The sequence below is a fragment of the Podarcis bocagei genome, assembly GCF_964188305.1.
Source record: "Podarcis bocagei genome assembly, chromosome: Z".
Classification (NCBI taxonomy): domain Eukaryota; kingdom Metazoa; phylum Chordata; class Lepidosauria; order Squamata; family Lacertidae; genus Podarcis; species Podarcis bocagei.
The window spans coordinates 8,148,897-8,172,427 of NC_138140.1; the positions used below are offsets into that span (position 1 = coordinate 8,148,897).

Here is a 23,531-nt window from a genome sequence, read left to right on the forward strand (position 1 = left end):
CCTTGCTCCTCCTAAAGAGGGCGCAAGTGGCCCAACCAGGTCCGCATGCACTAGCTGGTAGGGCTTGGAGGCCTGCCTGCTAGACTCCTTGCCTTTTGGAGCAACCTTCACCTTGTTCTCTGCACAAGATACACACTTCATGTGAAATTTACAGGGTTTGATGTTCAAACCCTCAACCACCTCTGGCATCTTGGCCAGTGCCTTCCAAGAGAGGTGACAAAACCTTCGATGCGCATCGTGAATGCAACCTGCATGAAGAACTTTGTTAGTTTGTGCAACACAACAAGAATCAGCATTAGATACAACAGCAGTGTCGTCATAAGTTATATGGAACAAACCATCCATAAACTTTGCATGCAAATAGTCCTCTTTGCCTTTACTGATGACACAGACGCTCCTCTTGAAGGATATCTGAAAGCCACGCCCAGTAAGCTGTGGAACACTGAGCAAGTTGCTTGCAGCGCCTGGAACAAAAAGTACATTACTGATGGTAGTGTGCAGACTTGCAAGTTTCACAGTCCCTTCTCCTGCAATTTGCAACGTTCTTCCATCAGCTAGGTGGATCTCACCTTCTTGAGGTGTGAAGGAGATAAAGAGGTGGCGATCCTTCGAAACGTGGCGGCTCGCACCTGAATCAACAATAAATCTGCCTTTGGCTGTTGGAGCAGTCTTTACAGCAAGCAAACCTTTGTTTTCCACCGGTGTGGGCTTTTGCAGCTTGCCCCCCTGCTGCTCCTGGCCACCAGACGTGCCTTTAGCCTTTGGTGAAGCTGTGCCAGCAAACAAAACCTTGTTTTCCACTGGCGTGGGCTTTTGCAGCTTGCCCCCCTGCTTCTGGTCAGCTGACGTGCCTTTAGCATTTGGTGAAGCAGTGCCAGCAAACATAGCCTTGTTTTTCCCTGGCGCGGGCTTTCCACCCCCCTTCTGCTTCGGGCCACCTGCAGGCTTTTTCCTCTGTTTATTTCCAGTCTTTGGACAAAACTTCTGAGTATGACCATGGTTCCCACAGGTCTGATAGTTGTGGACACTCAGCTTTAGTGGACACGGAGCAGCTTCTGAGGACGGTAAGAGATCCATCTCGGCTTTTTACTTGAGCCGTGAGCCCTTTATGCCTTCAAAGACTTCGTACCTTGGCAGCCATTAATCGCGAAGCCTCTTTGGCGCAGCTCCCAGGCCAATTAAGCCCAGCCAGAGATCAAAGACTCCTTCCGAGGTAAACAGAAAAGCCAAAAGCCTCCCTCTTTTCTTTCGCTTTTCCCATGTACCTCAAACGCAGTCTGTTGCAGCTTTACTCTCCTGTAGGTGCTGTGAATCTGGGCCCGAAACGTTGTTGGGAATACTGCCAGGGAGATATTGTCCATCATGGCCCCAAGCCGGCTGCCGGACGTCCATCGATCTCCCGTAGACAGGCAGATCCAGCAGTTAGCGACACGAAGCCTCAGAAATAGATTGGCTGCATTCCGGGGCTTGTGCACACTGATTATCAGCAGTAAACACAGCCAGAAAGCTTGCACCGCAGAAGAGCATAATTTACAGACTTTATTTAGCGTTGAACAGAACAAAAGAAAACATGACCGTTCTGTGTCAGCATCTCTGACCGACTGGCGAAATCAAAAGGAACAGCAGAACATAAACATCCTGTGAACAGGACATGCGCAGGCTCTGTTACTCACAAAGCCTGCTCCCTTTTAAGGTGGAACGGAAATATCCTAACAAAACACACACCTTAAAAAAGAGACAATGCATGTACTTTTGTAAACCAAGAAAATCTTTAATAATTTATTTATTTATTTATTTATTTATTTATTTATTTATTTATTTATTTATTTGGTTATTTGGTTATTTGGTTATTTTAAAAGGGCCAGGAAAAAACCCATCAGATGTTCCTTCTAATAAAGCATTGGAAAATGAATCAGAAAATAAAGAACCAATCATTGTAATATAAAGAAAAAGTGTGCACATTTCTCCACGTGTCAGGATTGGACACGTATTCGAAACAGGGGAGGTGCAAAGAGAGTCTCTCTCTGAAAAAGTGTAGCAGTTGGCAGGGCCATCTTAAGCATATCCAGCGCCGTGGTGCAAAGCTCCCTCCGACACCCCCCCCCCCATTTCCCAGAGTGTTTTAGGGAGGATGGCGCTGGAGGAGGCAGGCAGTGGCTGGAGGGCGGCTCCTCCAGCAGGGAAGAGGCAGAGGCTGGACGCGGCTCCTCCCAGCTCAGCTGGCCACTTCGTGCCGTGGTGGCAATGGCAGACAGAGGCTCTGGGCGCAGCACTGCTTTGGCGCAGCATGGCAGAGGTGGGCGAGGGCAGCGAGCTGATGCCAGGAGGTGTTGCGTCCAGCCTCTGCCTCTTCCCTGGCACCCTCCAGAACATGGCGCCCGTGCCACTATCCTCTATGGGTAAGACGCCCCTGGCAGTTGGAAATGTAGATAAGAATAGCTGGTGAGGGTGAAGCATATTGTTTACACTCTTTTTTTCAAAACCCCTTTTAGATGTGGCAGTCATTCTGTGTTATGCTCTGTACCCGACAGCAGCCACTTTGTGACTGGCACCCACAGCACTTCCACAACATTCCAAATGTTCCCAATGGCCTCAAAAATTGGCAACTCCTGCTGCCTCCTGATATAGCTCCACAGACAAGTATCATGGCATGTGTCTTCTGCTTTTCCAGGGAAGCAACAGAGGAGGCCCACCCACCTGAGAAATGTATGATCCTGAAAAGAGCCTGCAGACGCTTTGTGTTTTATGACTTCATTGTAGTGCTGTTGTAATGCCAGATGACACTGATTCACAGTGAACCAGTAAATGAATAAGTAAAGTATTTTGTAAATGTAATGAAGTCCTAAGAAATACGAGATCTTACTGAAGTGAGTTGACTGTTAAATCTGTGTCGGGAAGCTGTCTTCTTCTGCCAGAATCTTGGGGGATAACAGTTATTAGACTGGCAAACTGACAAAGTGGAGAGGAGTCAAAATCTATTACTCAGGTTCTGATTGCTTCTAGGTGGGCAACTAGAGGATGTGGGGGGGCTGGGAAGTACCCCTATAAATTCTATGTCACTATAAACACTGCAGCTCTGCTGATGCAACAGATGGAGGTATTCCAATGGGGCACTTTAATTGGTCCCCCCATGCCCCCTGAGGTGCAGATGGCCTGTACCAGAACCCAAGACTTTTGCGTGGCTGGCCCTGTGGAACTCCTAGCCAACAGAGGTTCAGCCAGAGCCTATCCCTCCTTCTTCTTAGTCATCTTCTTAAAATGATATTGTTCAGATAGGCCTTTCAAACCTGAGATTATTTGATAACCATTTCGTATTGGTGTGTTTGGTGTACTTATTGTAACAGTGTGTTTTTCGACGGCATACTGCCTTGTGATATTTCATATGAAAGTATAGTTTACAAATATATAAATAAATATAATGGAATTCTGGAGGGTTGGAGGCACCCCAGAACAGATTTTGGCAGAGACACTGGGGGTGGGGAAGAAATGTTTCAGTGAAACTATGTGCATGGGGCACTGGATATATAGCGCATTGTTTTGTGCGCCCATGCACAAGCTGACAGTGTATGGGGAAATTAATAGAGGTAATGGGGTTTAGAGAGAATTTGAGTAAAGGAATTAAGGCAATATATTTGGAACAATTTGCAAATGTTATAGTAAATGATAATCTTACTGAAAAGTGTTCAGTTTTGAAAGGTGCAATACAAGGTTGCCCATTATCGCAATTGTTGTTTATATTGGTATTAGATGTATTGACAAGACGGATAAGAGAGAATTGTAAGAAAAACACTGGGGCCTAATTTGAATAGTAGAGTGCCTGGTATCTGCTCCAGAATCAGCCCCTCTCTTCAGGGTGTGTTCAGTTGAGAGTGTCAGTTATGAGGGACAAACTGCCTCTTCTTTTTTCTTGCCTCAGACTTGCCTCATGCTATATTTAGCTCCTCAAATCATGTTATTTTGTTGCAGTTTTCTTTATTACTAAAGCTTAGTTTACATTTACATGAGTGACTTATTTTTCTCAAAGAGAAAGAAACTGCTGAGGAAAGGTGTGGAATGTCCTAAACTGCACGACTGAGGTAATATACCCAGTTTGCCCGGAGGATTGATTTTGTTAATCATCCCCCGCTGCACAACAGTTGGGTTATGGGCCCCGTCTGGCAGAGAGAAAAGAAATTATGGCCACGTATATAAAAGCTGTGGAAGCCCTAGAGCCTGCTGTGCCTGTTCTCACTTCAAGTAAGTATCCTTTATGGAAATCTAGAATGGAGAATGAGGTGGTGAAGAAGGATTTGTGGGAAACAATTGAAAAATCTGCACCAGCAGAAGAGGCAGAGAAAGTGAAGTGGGAAAAGCAGGACAGAAATGCTAGGGCAGACAGTTCAACTCATGTGAGTGACTTACACCACATAAGCAATTTTAAGATTGCCATGGAGTTGTGGCAAGGTCTGAAAGAGTTGTATGAGAGGAACACTCTGAATGAGAGACTGTATTTATCAAGAAAGCTGTTTAGTATTAAATTGAAAGAAAATGGAGATTTAGAAAAGTCAAGTGATAGAGTTGATGGATCATTTAAATAGTATAGGCAAGAAATTTGAAGAAGAGGACAAAGTGATTTTAATTCTGCAAGTCTGCCTGAAAGTTACAATTCTTTGATATATGCACTAGAGACTAAAGATAAACTTGGCATAAAAGTATGTTGTATCAAGACTTAAAGAGGAGGCTGCTAGGAGAGCAGAAAAGGCAGCAGAGGGTGAAACGCAAGTATTTGCTGTACTAAAGATTGGTAAGTATAATTTTAAAAATAAAGTGCTTTTCAAGGCGCAGACAAAAAAGAAACAACTGGATGTTTCTCATGTGAGAAAATGAGACATTTTGCACAGAATTGTACAAAACAAAGTGGCACTAATAAAGATAGGTTCCAGGGTGGTACTATCAGAGCTATCTAGCAATCTCAGGTTATAGGAAAACAGATGCTATTAACAGTAACTCCTCTAGTTGGTTAATTGATTCAGTATCTTCATTGTACATGACGTGTGGTGCTAATTTTTTCAGAGAGTTAAATGAAAACGCATCAGAGACAGTTACAGTTGCAAATGGCCACAAAATTTCTGTGCAAGGAAAAGGAGCAGGTTCGGATAAGTGTGTTGAAGGCAGAAAAACTGTTTGTAATGAAGTGAGAGATGTAGTTTACTTGCCAGAATTAACAGACAGTTTGCTGAGTGTGTCAACTCTGACCAAGCATGGTTTTGATGGAAATTTTAATCACAACAGATGTGCAATTACCAAAGATGGAGTTCTGTATGCACAATATTTTGAAAAGAATGGAATCTTTGTGCTAGATATAGGTCAAGAAAGGGTGAATATGGTCAAAAAGAATTCAAGTGCAACCTGTATTCCTCAATGGCAGAAAATGCTAGGACATAGAAACTTCAAGATTATTGCAGACCTGCCAAAGAAAGGTTTGGTGAGAGGAATGGAAATTAAACCTTGTAAAATTGACCTGAATTAGTGAAGTATGTGAAAGTTGTTTGCTGGAGAACAATACCTTCTTTCCCCAAGCAAACTAGAGAAGCTCAGCAGAGCCTTTGCAACTTATTCATACTGATATATATATATATTCAACCGATGTCTCATGGGAAAAATAAGTATATCTTAAAATTTATTGACGATTATTCCAGATACTACACAACTTATCTTTTAAAGGACAAATCAGAAACTGTAGAAAAATTGAAGATGTTTGTTGCAAGCGTTAAAAATCAATTCAGAAGGAAGCCACAAGCAATACTTTCAGACAGTGGTGATGTTAAACATTTGCACACTACCCCATTTACCCCAGAACAAAGTGGAATAGCAGAGAGAAAGGATTGCTCTCTGATGGAGATGGTCAGATGTATGCAGAACAGACTGCCAACAAAAGCTGCAAATAAAGCAGCATTTGAACTTTGGTTTGGAAGAGTACCGAACATTAGTCACATTAGAGTCTTTGGAACAAAAGCTTTTGCATATGTGCCAGCACAAAGACATACCAAACTTAGCACCAGGACTGAGTTAGGAATATTTGTCGGCTTTGAGAAGGGGTGCAAAGGTTACATAATTCTTAATCCAAGGACAGGAGAAGTGAAAGTGAGTAGTGTATTTTAGAGAAGGAGAGCAATCTTGTGCATGTGTTCCTAATCAGAACAATTTTAAAGAGAAACAGACTAATGCTGATTTGGTAACTGAAGAGGTTCCAGTAAAACTGATCACAGAAGTTGAAAGAACAGAGAAAACTAGTCCAAGTAAGATACCGTACTTTACCAGGGGAAACAGAGTCAGGACAAGAAGCTGCGTGTGATGATATGGATGAACAATTAGAACCTTTAATCAGACACTCATCATGAGTTAACAAAGGTGTGCCAGCAGAGCAACTATCATACATCACAAAAGCAGTGCCTGTGTCGACCACAGCAAACTATGGCAAGTTCTTAAAGAAATGGGAGTGCCTGATCACCTCATCTGTCTCCTGAGAAATCTCTATGTGGGACAAGAAGCTACAGTTAGAACTGGATATGGAACAACTGGTTGGTTCAAAATTGGGAAAGGAGTACGACAAGGCTGTATATTGTCTCCCTGCATATTTAACTTATATGTAGAATTCATCATGCGAAAGGCTTGGCTGGATGAATCCCTAGCCAGAATTAAGATTACTGGAAGAAATATCAACAACCTCAGATATGCAGATGACACAACCTTGATGGCAGAAAGTGAGGAGGAATTAAAGAACCTTTTATTGAGGGTGAAAGAGGAGAGCGCAAAATATGGTCTGAAGCTCAACATCAAAAAAACAAAGATCATGGCCACTGGTCCCATCACCTCCTGGCAAATAGAAGGGGAAGAAATGGAGGCAGTGAGAGATTTTAATTTCTTGGGCTCCATGATCACTGCAGATGGTGACAGCAGCCACAAAATTAAGAGACGCCTGCTTCTTGGAAGAAAAGCAATGACAAACCTAGACAGCATCTTAAAAAGTAGAGACATCACCTTGCCAACAAAGGTCCGTATAGTAAAAGCTATGGTTTTTCCAGTAGTGATGTATGGAAGTGAGAGCTGGACCATAAAGAAGGCTGATCGCCGAAGAATTGATGCTTTTGAATTATGGTGCTGGAGGAGACTCTTGAGAGTCCCATGGACTGCAAGAGGATCAAACGTATCCATTCTTAAGGAAATCAGCCCTGAGTGCTCACTGGAAGGACAGATCGTGAAGCTGAGGCTCCAATACTTTGGCCACCTCATGAGAAGACAAGACTCCCTGGAAAAGACCCTGATGTTGGGAAAGATGGAGGGCACAAGGAGAAGGGGATGACAGAGGACAAGATGGTTGGATAGTGTCTTCGAAGCTACCAGCATGAGTTTGACCAAACTGCGGGAGGCAGTGGAAGACAGAAGTGCCTGGCGTGCTCTGGTCCATGGGGTCACGAAGAGTCGGACATGACTAAACGACTAAACAACAACAACAACAATGGTGAACCTGACACATGGAAAGAAATTGACAAACTTCCTGCAGAAGAAGCTGATAAGTTGATAGAAGCAGACAAGGAAGAAATTGAGCGTTGAATAAAACAACACTTGGACACTTACTAAATTGCCAAAGGGTAAAAAGGCTATAGGGTGCAAATGGGTGTTTAAGGAAAAGTTAAATGAGAATGGAAATGTACAAAGTATAAAGCAAGGCTAGTAGCAAAGGATAGACACAAAAATATGTTGAAAATTATGATGAGACATTCACGCCTGTAGTTAAATATAGTACAATTAGAATTTTACAAATATACAAATATAGTACAATTAGAATTTTACTTAGTGTTGCAGCATCCAAGCAACTTGTGTTGAACAACTGGATGTAAAGTCTTCTTTCTTAAATTGGGAAATTGAAGAGGAATTGTATATGATTCAGCCAGAAATATTTGGAAGAGATGAAGGGCTGGTTTGTAAACTGTGGAAGGGAATGTATGGTTTAAAAAAGGCTGAGAGAGCATGGAATGAAAAGTTAAATAATCTGCTTTTAAAATGAGGTTTTTTAGAAAGTAAAGTAGATCCATGTCTCTATACAAGACAATGAATTGAAAAAAGAATTATTTTGCTTGTATATTTAGATGATATAATTTTGGTTACTGAAAACAAACAAGAATATACAAGAATTGAACTTCTGGCTTTTTCTACTAAGAGCAACACCCAGATGCGCAGATGCGAGTTGTGTTCCCTTCTGGATGCGAATGGGGCTCCAGAATGGATCCCGTTCGCATCCAGAGGTACCACTGTAGAAATTAAAAGACTAGGAAACGTATCTTATTTTTTGGGCATGCAAGAAGAGAGGGAGGAAGATGGTAGTTTTCTTCTTAATCAAAGGCAGGAAATAATTGACAATATAATTTTTCGGTTTGAAAGAAGCACATTCTGTGTCAACTCCAATGTACTAATTTTCTTTCCGGAGAGGTTGAGTGTGAATATTTATGTAATAATGAATTGTGCAGAACTGTAATAGGTAAATTATTTGTAGCTACTACATGTAGGCTTGATATTGCCTCAGCAATGGGTATACTATGCAGAAAGGTGAGTTCACCTACCAAAGAGACTGGACTGCATTGAAAAGTAAGACATTTAAAGGGAAAGGTTGATCTTAAATTAAAATTGTCAGCTGCAAAGGATCCCAAATTAGTGGGATACTCAGATGCAGACTGGGTTGGAGACAGAGAATGAAGCTGTAAGTTAGGCAAGTCATAAACAAAGTTCAGTAGCTCACTCTTCAACAAAGCAGGGTATGTTTCTGCTGCAGAAGTGTGCAAAGAAGCACAATGGCTTAACCAAATTTTAGAGGATTTGGGAATGCCAGATTCTAAGCCCATTAAGCTTATGAAAGACAATCAGAGTTGCCTGAAATTGGTGCAATCAGAGAAGATAAATTGATGTACCAAACATATAGACATAAAATGTCATGCAAGAAGAGATTTGAGCCAGAAGGGATTTATAGAAATGCAATATTGTCCAACAATAGAAATGACAGCTGACATTTTAACAAAGCCTTTGTCTAAAGAAAGTTTTGAAAAATTACGTGCTAAATTAAATTTGATTAATTCCAATTAGGCTCAGGGAGAGGGGATTTTAAGAAAAACACTGGGGCCCAATTTGATCAGTAGAATATTTGGTATCTGGTGGGCAGGGCTTGTGTGTTCTGCTCCAGAATTAGCCCTTCCCTTCAGGGTGTATTCAGTTGAGAGTGTCAGTTATGAGGGACAAACTGCCTCTTCTTGTTTCTTGCCTCAAACTTGCCTCATGTTGTATTTAGCTTCTCTCATGTTATTTTGTTGTAGCTTTATTTTTTATTAAAACTTAGTTTAAGGGAGCCACTTATTTTTCTCGAAGAAAGAGAAACTCTGCTGAAGAAAGGTGTGGAATATCCTCAACGTAGGTGAGTGAAGGGATATTCCCAGTTTGCCAGAAGAATTGATTTTGTTAATCATCCCCACAACACAACAAGCATAAAGAGGTACAATGAATCCAATTGAGGCAACAAAGTTATAAACTGAAGGCATTTGCAGACGATGTTGTATCAATGTTAGAGAACCCAGGGGGGAATGTACCAAATATAGGGTTGCCATATTTCAAAAAGTGAAAATCTAGAATATATATATATATATATATATATATATATATATATATATATATATAAATGACTATATATAAAGTCATTTTTGAACTATGTTTTAGGAAAATCGGCAAAAACTACACAGCCGGCATGGGGTTGCCATATATCTGTATTATTCTGGTCAGTATTCCAGGTATGTCCTGGAAATTCCAGCCATATGGTAACTCTAAACAAAGGTGTTGGAAATGATAAAACAATATGGGGACTTGGCAGGTTTTTATGTAAATTAGAATAAAAGTAAAATGTTAGCTAAGAATATAGACGTGCAAGGAAAATAAGCTTTACAAGAAATAAGTGGAATTAAGGTGGTGAAGACTGTAAAATATGTATTTGGTTAACCACTAACAATCTGCATTTATTTCATGATAATTATGCAAAGTATAGACTGAAGTAAAAAAAGATTTTGAAAGATGGGGGAGAATGAAACTCTCTGCAATTAAAACGGACCCTTTTATAAGAGGTCTTTTACAGAGAATGGGGAAATGGGCTTGATCTAGCAGGGTTCTTCTTACATTCTCAAAGCTCAGTCATAGTGCCTATGGTTTGGATGCAGGGCACCCTGTCTTCACATCTTGGCATCTCCAGTTAAAAGCATTTGAACTAGCTTGAGCCACAGCATCCAGAGTAGACCATGCTGAGCTAGATGGAACAACAGTTGGATCATATACAGCAGCTTCCAAATGCATTTTTTTAAATAACCAAGTTAAAAAATTTTCATGTAAAGGCAAGTCTGAAGAAGGCATTTCTGTCCTATTCATCTTCTAAGACACGCCTTTCAAGGACTCAGATTGAAGGCCCTCAGATGAGGAAGGACATCTACTTTGGGCTCAGTGTATACAGAAAGTCCTTGGTCAAATTCCCAGCATCACCAGGTAGGGATGGGAAAGACCCTTGCCTGTAATAACGGAGAGCTGCTGCTTGTGAGTTTAGACAATACTGGGCTAGATCTACTAGGCTGAGTCTTAAGGCCACTTCCTATGTTCATTCCAATATGTGTGTAGCTGCTCCATGTGGTGAGCCAGAGAAGTACAAGTTGCTGCATCTGCATAACATCTTCCTGAATTTTCATGCCCTCTGCCCCTCCCGTTACTTGAGTACCTTGAAAGGAAAGGGGAAAATCTGAGCATATTCAAAAGCCTGGCTATGCCATGTGTTGGGTGAAGTCAGACTTCATAAAATGATTTTTAGAGGGGAAACCTTAGCTTCTTGAAATGCCACCTATGTTCACCGTAATTTCAGAATCCTCCTTGCTGGGAGGGGATGCTTCTTGGTATGGCATTTCAAAGCACTGCCTGTTCAGCAAGGGCATTCATTGCAAGCACACCTGAGACTCACCATTTCCTATTTTTAAATGAATATGAAAGGGGATAGCAGTACAGTTCAAGGTGATGGACTGGGCCATTAGCAGAGGGGATCCATTTACACTCAGCAAAACACTCCTGTAAAGGATTTACCTGCTGGCAAAAAGTGTTAACTTATCACTTGCTTGAAAAGGCATAAGCAGAACTAGAGAGAATCTCCAGGATTCCAAATGACCTTGGGCTGGTTTCTAACTTGATCTGAAACTGAAAACAGACTGTTGATGCCAGCAGTACTAGGTGGCCAATTTCTGGAAACAGTTCCTCATTTATATCCCACTGGTCTAGGGGTTAGCCAATTTTTCATCATAAGGACCCTGTGAAGAAGGCTTCCAATGCATTTCTGTGGACAGCTTAGAAGTGTGGATATTTACTAAGTTCAAGATGAAAATGGTCACAGCTATTATTTTTGTGATTTTCAACAGAGGGATTCAGGCTCCTGAATATGGGAAAGGTTCACTGAGGGTTTTGTTTTCGTTTTTTGGTGGTGGGATGGTAGCAAGCTGCTAGTTGTCCAACAGGCAACAGTTCATCCTTGTCCTGGGATTAATGTAGATGTATAAAATGACCTCCCCTGCAGGATCAGACTAATCAGGGAGGCCTATAGCTCAGTGGTAGATCACTTGCTATTACACACAAAAGGTCTCATGCTCAAACCCAGGCTCAATCCCCAGTTTCTCTGGATCTCAGGTAACAGGTGATGGGAAAAGTCTCAGACTCTGGAGAATCTTTGTCAGTGAAGAGTAGACAGTGCTACTGAAGAACTAGAGTGGTGCAGTGGTTAGAGCATTGGATTAGGATCTGAAAGACCAAGGCTCAAATTCCCACTCAGCCATGAAACACACTGAGTGACCTTGGATCCATGGGCATAGCCAAGGGGGGGAGGGGGCAGCTGACCCCCTAAAATAAATAAAAATACATTGTAAACTGAGGTTTGCCCCCCCCCACAGAAGGCCTGCCCCCCCAAGGCCTGTCCCCCTAACAAAAATCCTCACTACACCCATGCTTGGATCTGCCATGGCTTCTCAGCACTGCCTACTATTGAACAGGATTGTTGTGAGAACAAAATAAGGACTGGGGAAAGCCACAGACACCTCCTGGAGCTCTTGCAGGGAAAGGTGGGATATGTGTGTGTGCGTGTGTGTGTACTGGTAGTATAGATGGACAGAACTATAGCTGAGCTGTAGCATTACATTAGTCTGATCTTGCAAATTTGGGTTCAGATTGACTGGAGATGCTTCTGTCTCAATGAAGTTGTCCACTTCTGTCCAAGCTGCATGATTTAGGACTCAAGGTAGGAGCTCATAGGATAGGATGCTCCTCCATAGAAAATGAAAATGATACCATGCACATAGAAAACTTACGTCTAGCCTGGGACTCTCTCTGACATGCTGGTATTTTAAGTACAGAGGAGCACTCCATCATGTGGGCCTCCACCTAAACTTGCATGCATGCAGTCTGAAGTGGTATAGCTCAGACACAGGTTGACTTGGAAAATAAACAGGTTTTACTTACTAGGCCACAGTATAAAATGATTGCTGAACATCACCTGAGACACCTTTGCCTATATTTGCCCAGAGTTTCACACTGCTTTGGAAAGGAGACAAGGAAGTTTCCTCCTTATGTGGTGAACAAGAAATGGACAGTTAATTTTCTCTCTCAAAAGGCTGCATAACAAAAACAGCAAAAAGCTATTTGAGGGCATCTGGTGAGAAAAGTGGAGTGCTGCTGCCAATGCACTGCAATGTGTGCACAAAGCTTTACCCGACACCACCTTTTCTGTATCCATGCGCAAGCAAACATGCTTGCATGTATCTAAGCTCCATCCATCATATCACATGCACCATTTATTAAGACCTCATTGTAAAGCTCTGGAAAAGGGATGATGGTGACACCCCCACCCCTCACTTCATTGTGGCGTGTCAAAGTCACATATAGAGTAACTGACATCTGCAGATTTTGCATGCCAGGGTGACTGTAACTTGAACTGACAATATAAATTGCTGTTCGCATGCTCCCAATGACTTTGCTGTGTCCCCAGAGCCTGACGCCTTTTTTCAATTAAAAGCACACATCCCATCCTTTCACAGGGTTGCAGATGTACTGTAAGCGGCTGGCAGAAGGGGTTGGGGGAGGCTGACATTCACAGCTGGAAGTGGGAACTGAGAAAAAGCTCCCGGCATACGCAGGAAGAAATGTGCTTCTGGCTATGGATAAGAAGAAGGGATTCCATTGCCTGTGGGTGGTTTGTGTGCCTTTCAGGGTGCCGACTAGCCCCCACATCTGGGGAGCATGTCATGTGACACATCATGTGATGTATTGTGCCCTGCCCAGTGCACAAGTGCTTGCACACCAGGCTGGGTCAGGCTGCGTGGGCATCCTGCCCCTGCCGCCATGATGCCAGTGCTTGCATATGAGGTAGGGAATGGGGACATCGTGTAGGGATGCACCAAGTGGGAGCGGGATGCATGGAGGGTGATCTTCAACCTCACTCGTCCCAGCTCCCTCCAGCTCCTGGGCTCCCCACCAGAGGTGGGGGGCATGTTGAGGGCTACCGGCTGTGGGGGATGTCAGCTCCCTCAATTTTGGGGGTGCTGGGCCTCCTGCTTCAAAATATTGAGGGGGCTGATGCCCCTTGTGTCCCCATATCTGGTGCCTCTGGTGCCTCCCCCCCCCCCATGACACCAAATGTGCTATCAAGTCTAGCACTTCATATCAGGGGAATGCTTTGGGTGTAGTGTATGTTAATTTCAGTAAGGCTTTTAACAAAGTCCCCCATGGTATTCTCATGAGGAAGCTGGTTAAATGTGGATCGGATGAGATAACAGGTGGATTTGTAGCTGGTTGGCTGACCAAACCCAAAGAGTGCTCACTAATGGTTCCTCATCATCCTGGAAAAAAGTGACAAGTGAGGTGCCACAGAATTCTGTCCTGGTCAACATCTCCATAAAGGACCTGGATGAAGGAATTGAGGGGATGCTCGTCAAATTTGCAGATGGCACCAAACTGGGAGAGGTAGCTAATGCCACAGAAGACAGAATCAGAATTCAAAATCACCGTAACAGATTGGAAAGCTGGGCAAAACTAACAAAATAAATGCCAGCAGGGACAAAGGTATGGTACTGAACTTAGGCAGGACAAACCTGCTGCACCAATATAAGATGGAGGACACCTGAAAAGGATCTTGAGGTCTTAGTAGAATACAAGTTTATCATGAGTCAACAGTGTGATGCGGCAGCAAAAAAAGAGAATGCTATTCTAGGCTTTATCAACAGAAGTATAGTGTACTAATCAAGGGAAGTACCGGTAATAGTCCCGCTCTATTCTTCCTTGGTCAGAACACACCTGGAACACACCTGGAATACTGTGTCCAGTTCTGAGTGCCACAATTAGAGAAGGATGTTGACAGGCTAGAACGTGTGTAGAGGAGGTCAAGCAAAATGACCAAGGGCCTGGAAACTAAGTCTTATGAGGAATGGTTGAGGGCATTGTGTATGTTTAGCCTGGATAAGAGGAAACGGAGACTGATAGCTATCTTCAAATATCTAAAGGGTTGTTACATGGAAGATGGAGCATGCTTGTTTTCTTCTGTTCTGGAGGATAGGACCCGAGCCCATGGCTTCAAGTTAGAAGAAAGGAGATTCTGACTAAACACCAGAAAGAAATTTCTGACAGTAAGAGTTGCTCAACTATGGAACAGTCTCCCTCATGAGGTGGTGGACTCTCCTTCCTTGGAGGTTTTTAAGCAGAGGTTGGATGGCCATCTGTCATGAGATTTAAATGAGATTCCTGCATGGACTAAAAGACCCTTCGGTTCCTTTCCAGCTCTACAATTTCTTTGATTCTATGATTCTATGATATGTGCTTAAATATTCTCTTCCAGTTGAGTTTAGGCAGGTCTCCTCCATGTTGAACTTCCGATTTCTGATTTGTTTTTGAATTGTTATCTTTATTGTTGTTCATTTGGCATGCTCAGGAAACATGGCATAGAAATAGACTAATGATTATTAACATTTATTTCAGTTTGGGAGATCCATTTTTATTAACCGGCCAATCAAATCAAATTAAATCATATCACATAAATTCCGAATTACAAAGCCGAATTTTAAATTTTGTTGGGGGGACCCATATTTCAAGATCCGAAGGGGGATTCTGATCATCTTCTTGCTACTGCATTAATGTCCAAATCAGTCCAAACAGAGTTCATAATTCTATCCAGTCATATCTTGCTGTTTCTACATCACATCTTGTTTATATATTTTCTCTTTTTTCTTTATGATCTCTTCTGATAGTCTCCTTAAGCCGATAAACACCAATAATAATAATAATCCTGTGTGAATTTTCCGTTCTTCCATTCCTCAAATCGAGATGGTTTCCATATATCATCGCCTTCATAGATAACATCGCTCTTTCCATCTCGCAAAACTGTCGCTCTTAAGTCCCTCTGAGGAGTTTCACCCACAATATATAAACAGCTCTATTTCTCTCTTTCTCCTCCCAGACTCAAGACCTCCGTCAGAACTTCCCAATATGGCGACGGCATTTTTAACTGCGTCATTCCCAAGCTCTTATACATTCCTCGCTCTTCTTAAAACATGCTCTGGTTCAAAAGTTTATCTCCACACAGCCTTAAATCCACAGCTTAAGTCCTTAAAACGACATTTCTGACTCGTGACTCGTGAGGGGGGGGGGGTTTCTTGTTAATCACATAAGAAAAGAAAGGAAAGTTTTTTCCCCTCCCCCATCAGTCATTTGCCATACCGTGTCTTGGCATATCTTCTCATGTTTTATTCTTGTCTTGTTTTATCAGAGATCTCTTCTATAGCAGTCTTTACTCCCCCTCCTTCCTTAAAATATGTGCATTCATTCATCCAAATTGTTTTCTTTTGAAGTTCTTGCAGCTAGTGGTGCGAATCAGGGACGGCGTCCAGGAGTGCCGGAATCCCACAGGAGGGCTTTGTGCCTAGTGCCCCCATCCCCACAAGTTCGGGGGGTGGTATAGGGCACAGCAGGCAAGGGCAGTCCCCCCCCACCATCCGGGGGGGGGGGTTAGAGAGGCTAATTACTCCCATCATAGCCTCCAAATTACCTCGTGTGGGTCGGAGAGATGTTATTGTCAGCCATCTTCCGATGCGTAGGGCCATTTATTTCCAAGTGTCATATTCAACTAAGTTTTGCTCAGAGTACACTCATTAATTTCAGAGGGTCTACTATGAGTAAAACTTAGCTGAATTATGGAAAAATAGTGAGTATCACTCAATGCTAGTCGTACTCAAAGTAGAACCATTGAAAATGATGGACTAACTTAGTTTCAGTGAGTATACTCTGAGTGTCTAGTTAAAACATGATGGGTTGGAGCCAATATTAGTCCTATTCAGAGTAGAGGCACTGACATCAATGGACATGAGTAATTTGGGTTAATAATTTCAATGTGTCTTCTCTGAGTATAACTAAATGTCAGCCCAATCGTACCTTAGACCCCAAATGCCTTGCGAGTTGAACATGTTGGCTCCCAAACGCCGCAAAACCAGAAGTGAGTGTTCCAGTTTGGGTTCCAGTTCTTTGGAACCCAAACATCCGATGTGGCTTCCAAGGCTTCCAATTGAGTGCAGGAAGCCCCTGCAGCCAATCGGAAGCCGTACCTTGGTTTCCGAACATTTTTGGAAGTCGAATGGACTTCCGGAACTGATTCCGTTCAACAACCAAAGGATGACTGTACAGTGAAACAAGAATTGTGTTACAGTTGTAATTTATACCTCTGAATTGGAAGAAAATGGATAGTTCAGAATAACTTTTTTTTTAAAAAAAAGCACTACAAATAATTAGTGATATCTTCTGTCACTGCTTTAAAACCATTATATCAACAGCATAGCAAAGACAAAGGTTAACTAGGAAACCATTACAAGTTTGCAGGCTGTATCCAATGCTAATCCTACCCAGATTAGACCCACTGAAATCGATGAACATGACTAAGGTAGGTCCATTAATTTAAATGGATCTGCTCTGAGTAAAATATAGTTGGAGACAACCCTAGATTCCTAGCCAAGTGAGAGTAAGTTTAGGCAACATGGCTATAACAGACAGAATATTAGCCTGTCAGTGTAGACAGTACTGAGCTAGAAGGATCAATGGTCTCATAGAATCACAGAATTCTAGAGCAGGAAGGGACCCGAGAGTCATCCAAACCCACTGAGGTGAGTGAGCCTTTTGGGGAACAATAAACCCCATGTGGGGAAATTCTTCTGGTTAAGCTACTTTAGATGATTCAGAATCAAGTGATTAATTAAGAGTGGCAATTTAATTTATATTGCCAGATTAAGCCTATTCTTTGATTTAATTGGGTGTTTGATAGGTAGATAAAGAAAATTTGTGTTTTGGAAAGGACACATAAGAAGGCAGAGGGTTGTTTTCAATTGTCAATCACGAGAAATCACACCCCTCTATATTACTTTGATGAAGTAATGAAATGAGATATAATCCGGAGATCTTTTCAACAACTCTACTACAGTGCATTCCTCCTACATTCAGCTTCACAAGAAAATTTGTATTTTCTTTCTGTTTAATGGGTTGTAGTTTTTTCTTGGCTATATTGTGAGTGGTTTCCTGCATATGGTGTAATATGAGTCTGTTTCACATATGTTTTTATGTACTATTGCCATAGCCTCTTTTGGACAGACATTACTTGGCCGTGGTACTCCATGCTCTAGTAACTTCCAAATTGGATTACTGCAATGCACTCTATGTGAGACTGCTCATGAAGAAGACTGGGAAATCTGAACTGGTCCGAAATGCAGGTTGGGGTTGCCTTTAAAACTCTTATAATCTTGGTTCTGAAACAGCTGCATTAGCTGTCACTTCAGATCCAGGCCCAATTCAAGATGTTCATACTAGTGCTTTAAACTCTGTGTAACCTAGGCCACAAATGTCTAAGAGACTTCAATAACATATGGGGACACAAGTTTGAGAAAGGCTGCTGTAGACCCTTCCAGGGGCGATCCTCTTGGTGATTCCACCAGCTTCAGATGTTCAAGGAGGGAGTGGTGGCCCAGAAGAAAGACTTCTCTGTGTCAACCCCCAAATTGTTTTCAAGACCCACCCTGCTCCTGTAACTGTAATTTTTTTTAACTGTTTTTATTTCTGTTTATCATTCACATGCCTATTAAGGACAATTATTATTGTTGTTGTTAATAGCATGTTGTTATTTCTACTAATTACATTGATGACCTATTAGAAAACTGACTCCAACTGACTACCTTTACTCAGAGTTGGCTTCAGGTATGGCGTGCTCTGGTCCATGGGGTCACGAAGAGTCGGACACAACTAAACAACAACAACATCATCATAAGCAGTGCTTTTTTCTAGAAAAATAGATGCCGGTACTCACCATGAAGTTGTTACAGTAAGTGTCATACTTTTTAACACCCCCCCCCAAAAAAAACGGATGCCAGTACTGCATATACTTGAGTACCCCATGAAAAAAGTACTGATCTTAAGAAATAAAGCAATAGACAAAGTCAATAGGACACATAAACATAAGGGTTGTACCCAACTATATCATATTCAGGGTAGACCTATTTAAATCAATGGACATGACTAAATTGAGCCATTGCTTTCAATGGGTCTACTCTGAATATGACTTACTTGGATACAACCAATATGTTGTTATTGTTGCTGTTTCTTTATAGTTATGTTTATTTATGTACCACTTTTTTCCCTACTGGAACTCAAGGCAGGGGTGGAGCTACCTGCCCTGGCACCCGGAGCGGTGCAGGGGTGGGGCTAGCCGGCCCGGGGGGGGGCCTAGCTGGCAGCACAGCAAGTGTCCTTAGCCACCCGCTTCCCATGTGGTGAGCATGGGGGGGGGCACCGCTTGCCTCCCGCATGGTGAGCTTCCCTAGCCACCTGCCGCTTGCATGACGAGTGTTGGGAGGAGTGCCGCTAGCGGCCCGCACGACGAGCGTCGGCGGTGCCGCTAGCCGCCTGTGGCAGTATCATCCCTAGTGGCCCACCGCCTGCGTGGCGAGTGTCCAGGAGTGCTGCCCATGCAGCAAGCAGGGGTGGGGGTGGTGCGGCGATGTCACCCGCCCTCACAGCTGACACCTGGTGCGCACCGCCCCCCCCCCACACCTGCCTTCCTCTGCCAGTGACTCAAGGCAGCTTACAGATAAAAATAAGAACAGCTAAAAGTGTAGAAAAAACAATCATTACAAAACAATTGAACAATTGATAGAATTAAACCTATATACATATATGGGACACAGGTGGCACTGTAGGTTAAACCACAAAGTCTAGGACTTGCCTATCAGAAGGTCGGCGGTTCGAATTCCCGCGATGGGGTGAGCTCCCGTTGCTCAGCCCCAGCTTCTGCCAACCTAGTAGTTCAAAAGCATGTCAAAGTGCAAGTAGATAAATAGGTACCACTCTGGCAGGAAGGTAAACGGCGTTTCCGCGCGCTGCTCTGGTTCGCCAGAAGCGGCTTAGTCATGCTGGCCACATGACCTGGAAGCTGTACGCTGGCTCCCTCAGCCAATAAAGCGAGATGAGCACCGTAACCCCAGAGTCGGCCACGACCGGACCTAATGGTCAGGGGTCCCTTTACCTTTACATATATAAATCTATTAAAAACATACAAATAATTACCATAAAACAGCATCCAGCTCTTTCATTAAAAGCTGTCAGTTCCTAAAAGCCTGTTGGAACAAAGAATTTGTCACCTGCCAGTAGAAGGACAACAAGGAGGGAGCCAGTCTGGCTTCTCCAAGGAGGGGGTTCTGGAGTCTGCCAGCAGTCACAGAGAAGGCCTTCTCCCGCATCCCCACCCAGTATGCATGTGAGGGTGGCAAGACCAAGAGAAGAGCCTCACCTGAAGATCTCAAAACCCAGGCAGGTTCATATGAGGGAATACTGTCTTTCAGATACTTTAGTACCTTGGTTCTCAAATTTAATCCGTTCCGGAATTCTGTTCCAAAACCAAAGCATTCCAAAACCAAGGCACACTTCCCATAGAAAGTAATGCAAAACAGATTAATCCATTCCAGACTTTTAAAAACAACCCCTAAAACAGCAATTAAACATGAATTTTACTATCTAACAAGATCATTGATCCATAAAATGAAAGCAATAATCAATATACTGTACTATTAAATAAATAATTGTCCAGTAGTACCTAAGCCTTCGTGTGCATGCACACTTCTTCAGATACATTTCTGTATCTGTACACTTCAAGTACCTGAAGAAGTGTGCATGCACATGTAAGCTCATACCCAGAGCAAACTTAGTTGGTCTCTAAGGTGCTGCTGGACAATTTTTATTTTTTTTAAATTTATTTCGACTGTGTCAGACCAACAGGGCTACCTACCTGAAAATAAAATAAATAAGACAGTACTGTAGATGATAAAAATTATTATTATTATTATTTCTTACCAGCACTGATGATAGTCATTGTTTGGATGGGGGGCTTTTATCCATTTCCACAGTCACACAATCAATCAATCAATCAATCAGTAGCTGAACTGGGTTCCACACAGTCACAAAAACAAATTAACTGAAAAAGCCTCAAAAGCAAAAACGCAAAATAAATAGCAAATACAAAAGTGCCAAGCTTAATCCGTTCTGGAAGTTCGTTGGCTTCCGAAATGTTCGAAAACCAAGGCACAGCTTCTGATTGGTGCAGGCACCCCGGAAACAATAGCCGACAACTGCATTGAATGTTCAGCTTCCAAAACATGTTCAAAAACTGGAACACTTACTTTTGGGTTTTCGGTGTTCGGGAACCACGGAGTTTGAGTGCCAAGGCACTACTGTAGCTTATACCTTAGGGTTTTGTAGGTTGTAACCAGCACTTTGAAATGTGTCTGGAAACAGACCAGGCCAGTGATGCTGTTGTAGCAAGGGAGTCATATGCTCCCTATAACTGGCCCCAGTCAAGAATATGTTTACACATTCCCACTGACTTTGTGTACACTTAGGAATTGCTCATAAAAGGTAGTCATCCCCACCCAACCCTGCCCGCAATCTCTCTGAGAGTGACAGCACCACATCTCACTGCTCCTAAGAAGTATTGCAGCCACGTTTGTTTGTTTGTTTGTTTGTTTGTTTAAATTTATATACCACCCTTTATCCAAAGAGCCCAGAGGAGTATACAACATTAAGGACACAATTTATGAAGCATAATAATAAAGACATAATACACAATATAATAATAAAGTACAGTAATCATAATAACAGTTCGCCTTCCCACATTTACCAGGCCATAGATTATTTAATGGCCAAAGGCCTGGGTAAAGCGGAATAGTTTTGCCTGGCACCTAAAGACATGTAATGATGGTGCCAGGTAAGCCTCTCTGGAGAGAGCATTCCACAGACAGGGAGCCACCACAGAAAAGACCTCGTCTCATGTTGTCCCCCTCCAAAACTCTCGGGTAGGGGGACGTAGAAGATGGCATTGGGTGATAAGCACAGGGTCTGGGTTGCTTCATATGGGCAGAGGCGGCCCTTAAGGTATTGAGGTCCTGAACTATGTAAGGCTTTATATGTCAACACCAGCACTTTGAATTGAACCCAGAAATTAATCGGCTGCCAGTATTGTTGTGACAGGATTGGTGTTATATGCTCAAACCATCTTGTTCCAGTGAGCAATCTGGCCATTGAATTTTGCACTAGCATGTACAACACATAGCAGTAATCCACCCAAGAGGTTACCAGAGCATAGACTACAGAACTTAGGCTATCCCTGTCCAGATAAGGACAGGGATAGCCTAAGTTATCTGCCTCATGAGACCAGGGCCCTGCAGGATCTGATTTCTTTCCGCAGGGCCTGTAAGACAGAGTTGTTCCGCCTGGCCTTTGGCTTGGAGCCAATTTGATTCCCTCCCTCCCTCTCTTTCTTTCTTTTTTCTTTTACTTCTCCTCCTGTGATGAGGCTACATTTTAATGTTCCATTATTTTAATGTTGTATTTTATTTTTGTTTTTAAGTTGTAATCATTCATCTTGTTTTTATTATTGCTTGTAAGCCGCTCTGAGCCCGGCCTTGGCTGGGGAGGGCAGGGTATAAATAAAAAAATATTATTATTATTATTATAGGGTGCAGCTTGGATACCAGCTGAAGCTGACATAAAGCACTCCATGCCAATGAGGCCACCTGGTCTAAAGCAACAGTAAAGAATTTGGGAGCACCCATAAGCCACACTATGTATCTGCTCCTTAAGAGGGAGTATAACTTCTGCAAGAACTGGCAGTCTCCCATGCATCCAGTCAGTGGCATAGCGTATGCTCATGCTGCCCCGGGGCAGGGGCAGGGTCACGCCCCCAAGGGGGGCAGGGGCACCCTGCGCATGCCACAGTTCGGGGTAGGAGAGGGGCGGAGAAACTGCCACCTGACCTGGGGTAGAGCTGTAGTAAGCACAAGTGCTGCAACCAAGACACAGTTCCTTCTTGCACAGAGCCGAGCTCCAATGAAGGAGCCTGCTGTGGGGGCACCTGTTTGTGTCCACTTACAAAATTGCGCCCAGGGCCAGATTAGGGAACCACCCACTAACAATGCCTCTATCTTATCTGGACTGAGCTACAGTTTATTGGCTCTCATCCAGTCCATTACCAAGGCAAGACACCAGTCCAACACATCCACTGTCACACCTGTAGATATTAAGGGGAAAGAGAACTGTGTGTCATCATCGTACTGCTGACAGCATATTCCAAAACTCTTGATGTCTCTACTCAATGGCTTCATACAGATATTAAGCAACACAGGGGATAGAATTGAACACTGAGGGACCCCACATTGAAAGCCCCATGGTGGAAAACACACACACAACAACAACCCTCCTCAACCATCAGCCACTGAAGATGACCATCCGAGTAGGACCTGAACCACTGCAAAGCAGTGCCGCCCATCCCCAACTTGGATAGCCTCTCCAAGAGAATACAGTGGTCAATGGTACTGAAAACCACTGAGGAGGCAAGGAGAATTAACAGGGACACATTACCCTGTCTCTTTCCCAACAGAGGTCATCACATAAAGTGATTAGGACCAGTTTATGTGCCAAAGCCAGGCCCAAACCCCAGTTGAAATGGATGTAGAACCTTGCTCAAAAAAGGGAAGTTGGTGGGAACTTCCGGGAGAGATGCATGGCAGTTCAGAGATCATACTGGTAGCTTCAGCTGACTGAAGATAATTACATGGTGACTGATAATAGCCAGACAGATAGTCTGGATCTATTAATCACTCTGGAGATACCTCAAGATGCTTGGATCAAAGCCATATTTCTGCTGTCTATGCTTTGCGGTTTGGACAGGAATTATAACAAACTGGCAAGCCAAGGAGAATGATATGGTACTTAAACGCCATGCAGTCACCTGAAAACAGGTAATAAGAATTACACCCTCTTTTTTCCTTTTTTTTTTTAAAAAAAAAAACCTTTAAAACATATTTGGGACAAGGAAGAGACCCCTCCTTCATCTGCTGGGAAAAATCTGAGTACCACCTTCTGTTGCT

The 23,531-nt window shown here is 42.9% G+C and overlaps 2 long non-coding RNA genes across 5 annotated transcripts in view; one reads left to right on the plus strand and one right to left on the minus strand.

Annotated features, from left to right (window-relative positions):
* Positions 1 to 6,744: 6,744 nt before the first annotated feature.
* On the minus strand, positions 6,745 to 7,910 carry LOC308578966. The gene is made up of 2 exons (XR_014004236.1): positions 7,801 to 7,910; positions 6,745 to 7,767 (listed from the first exon to the last, which is right to left on the minus strand). It is a non-coding gene; the product is annotated as an uncharacterized lncRNA (long non-coding RNA).
* A 1,311-nt stretch (positions 7,911 to 9,221) lies between these two features.
* The window catches only part of LOC308578965, a 35,551-nt gene continuing 21,241 nt past the window's right edge, over positions 9,222 to 23,531 (plus strand). Inside the window, exon 1 of one of the 4 annotated variants that reach the window (XR_014004232.1) lies at positions 9,222 to 9,442. This is a non-coding gene — a long non-coding RNA (uncharacterized lncRNA). The remainder of the gene's footprint in view (positions 9,443 to 23,531) is intronic. The other 3 variants (XR_014004233.1, XR_014004234.1, XR_014004235.1) reach the window with 3 other exon arrangements.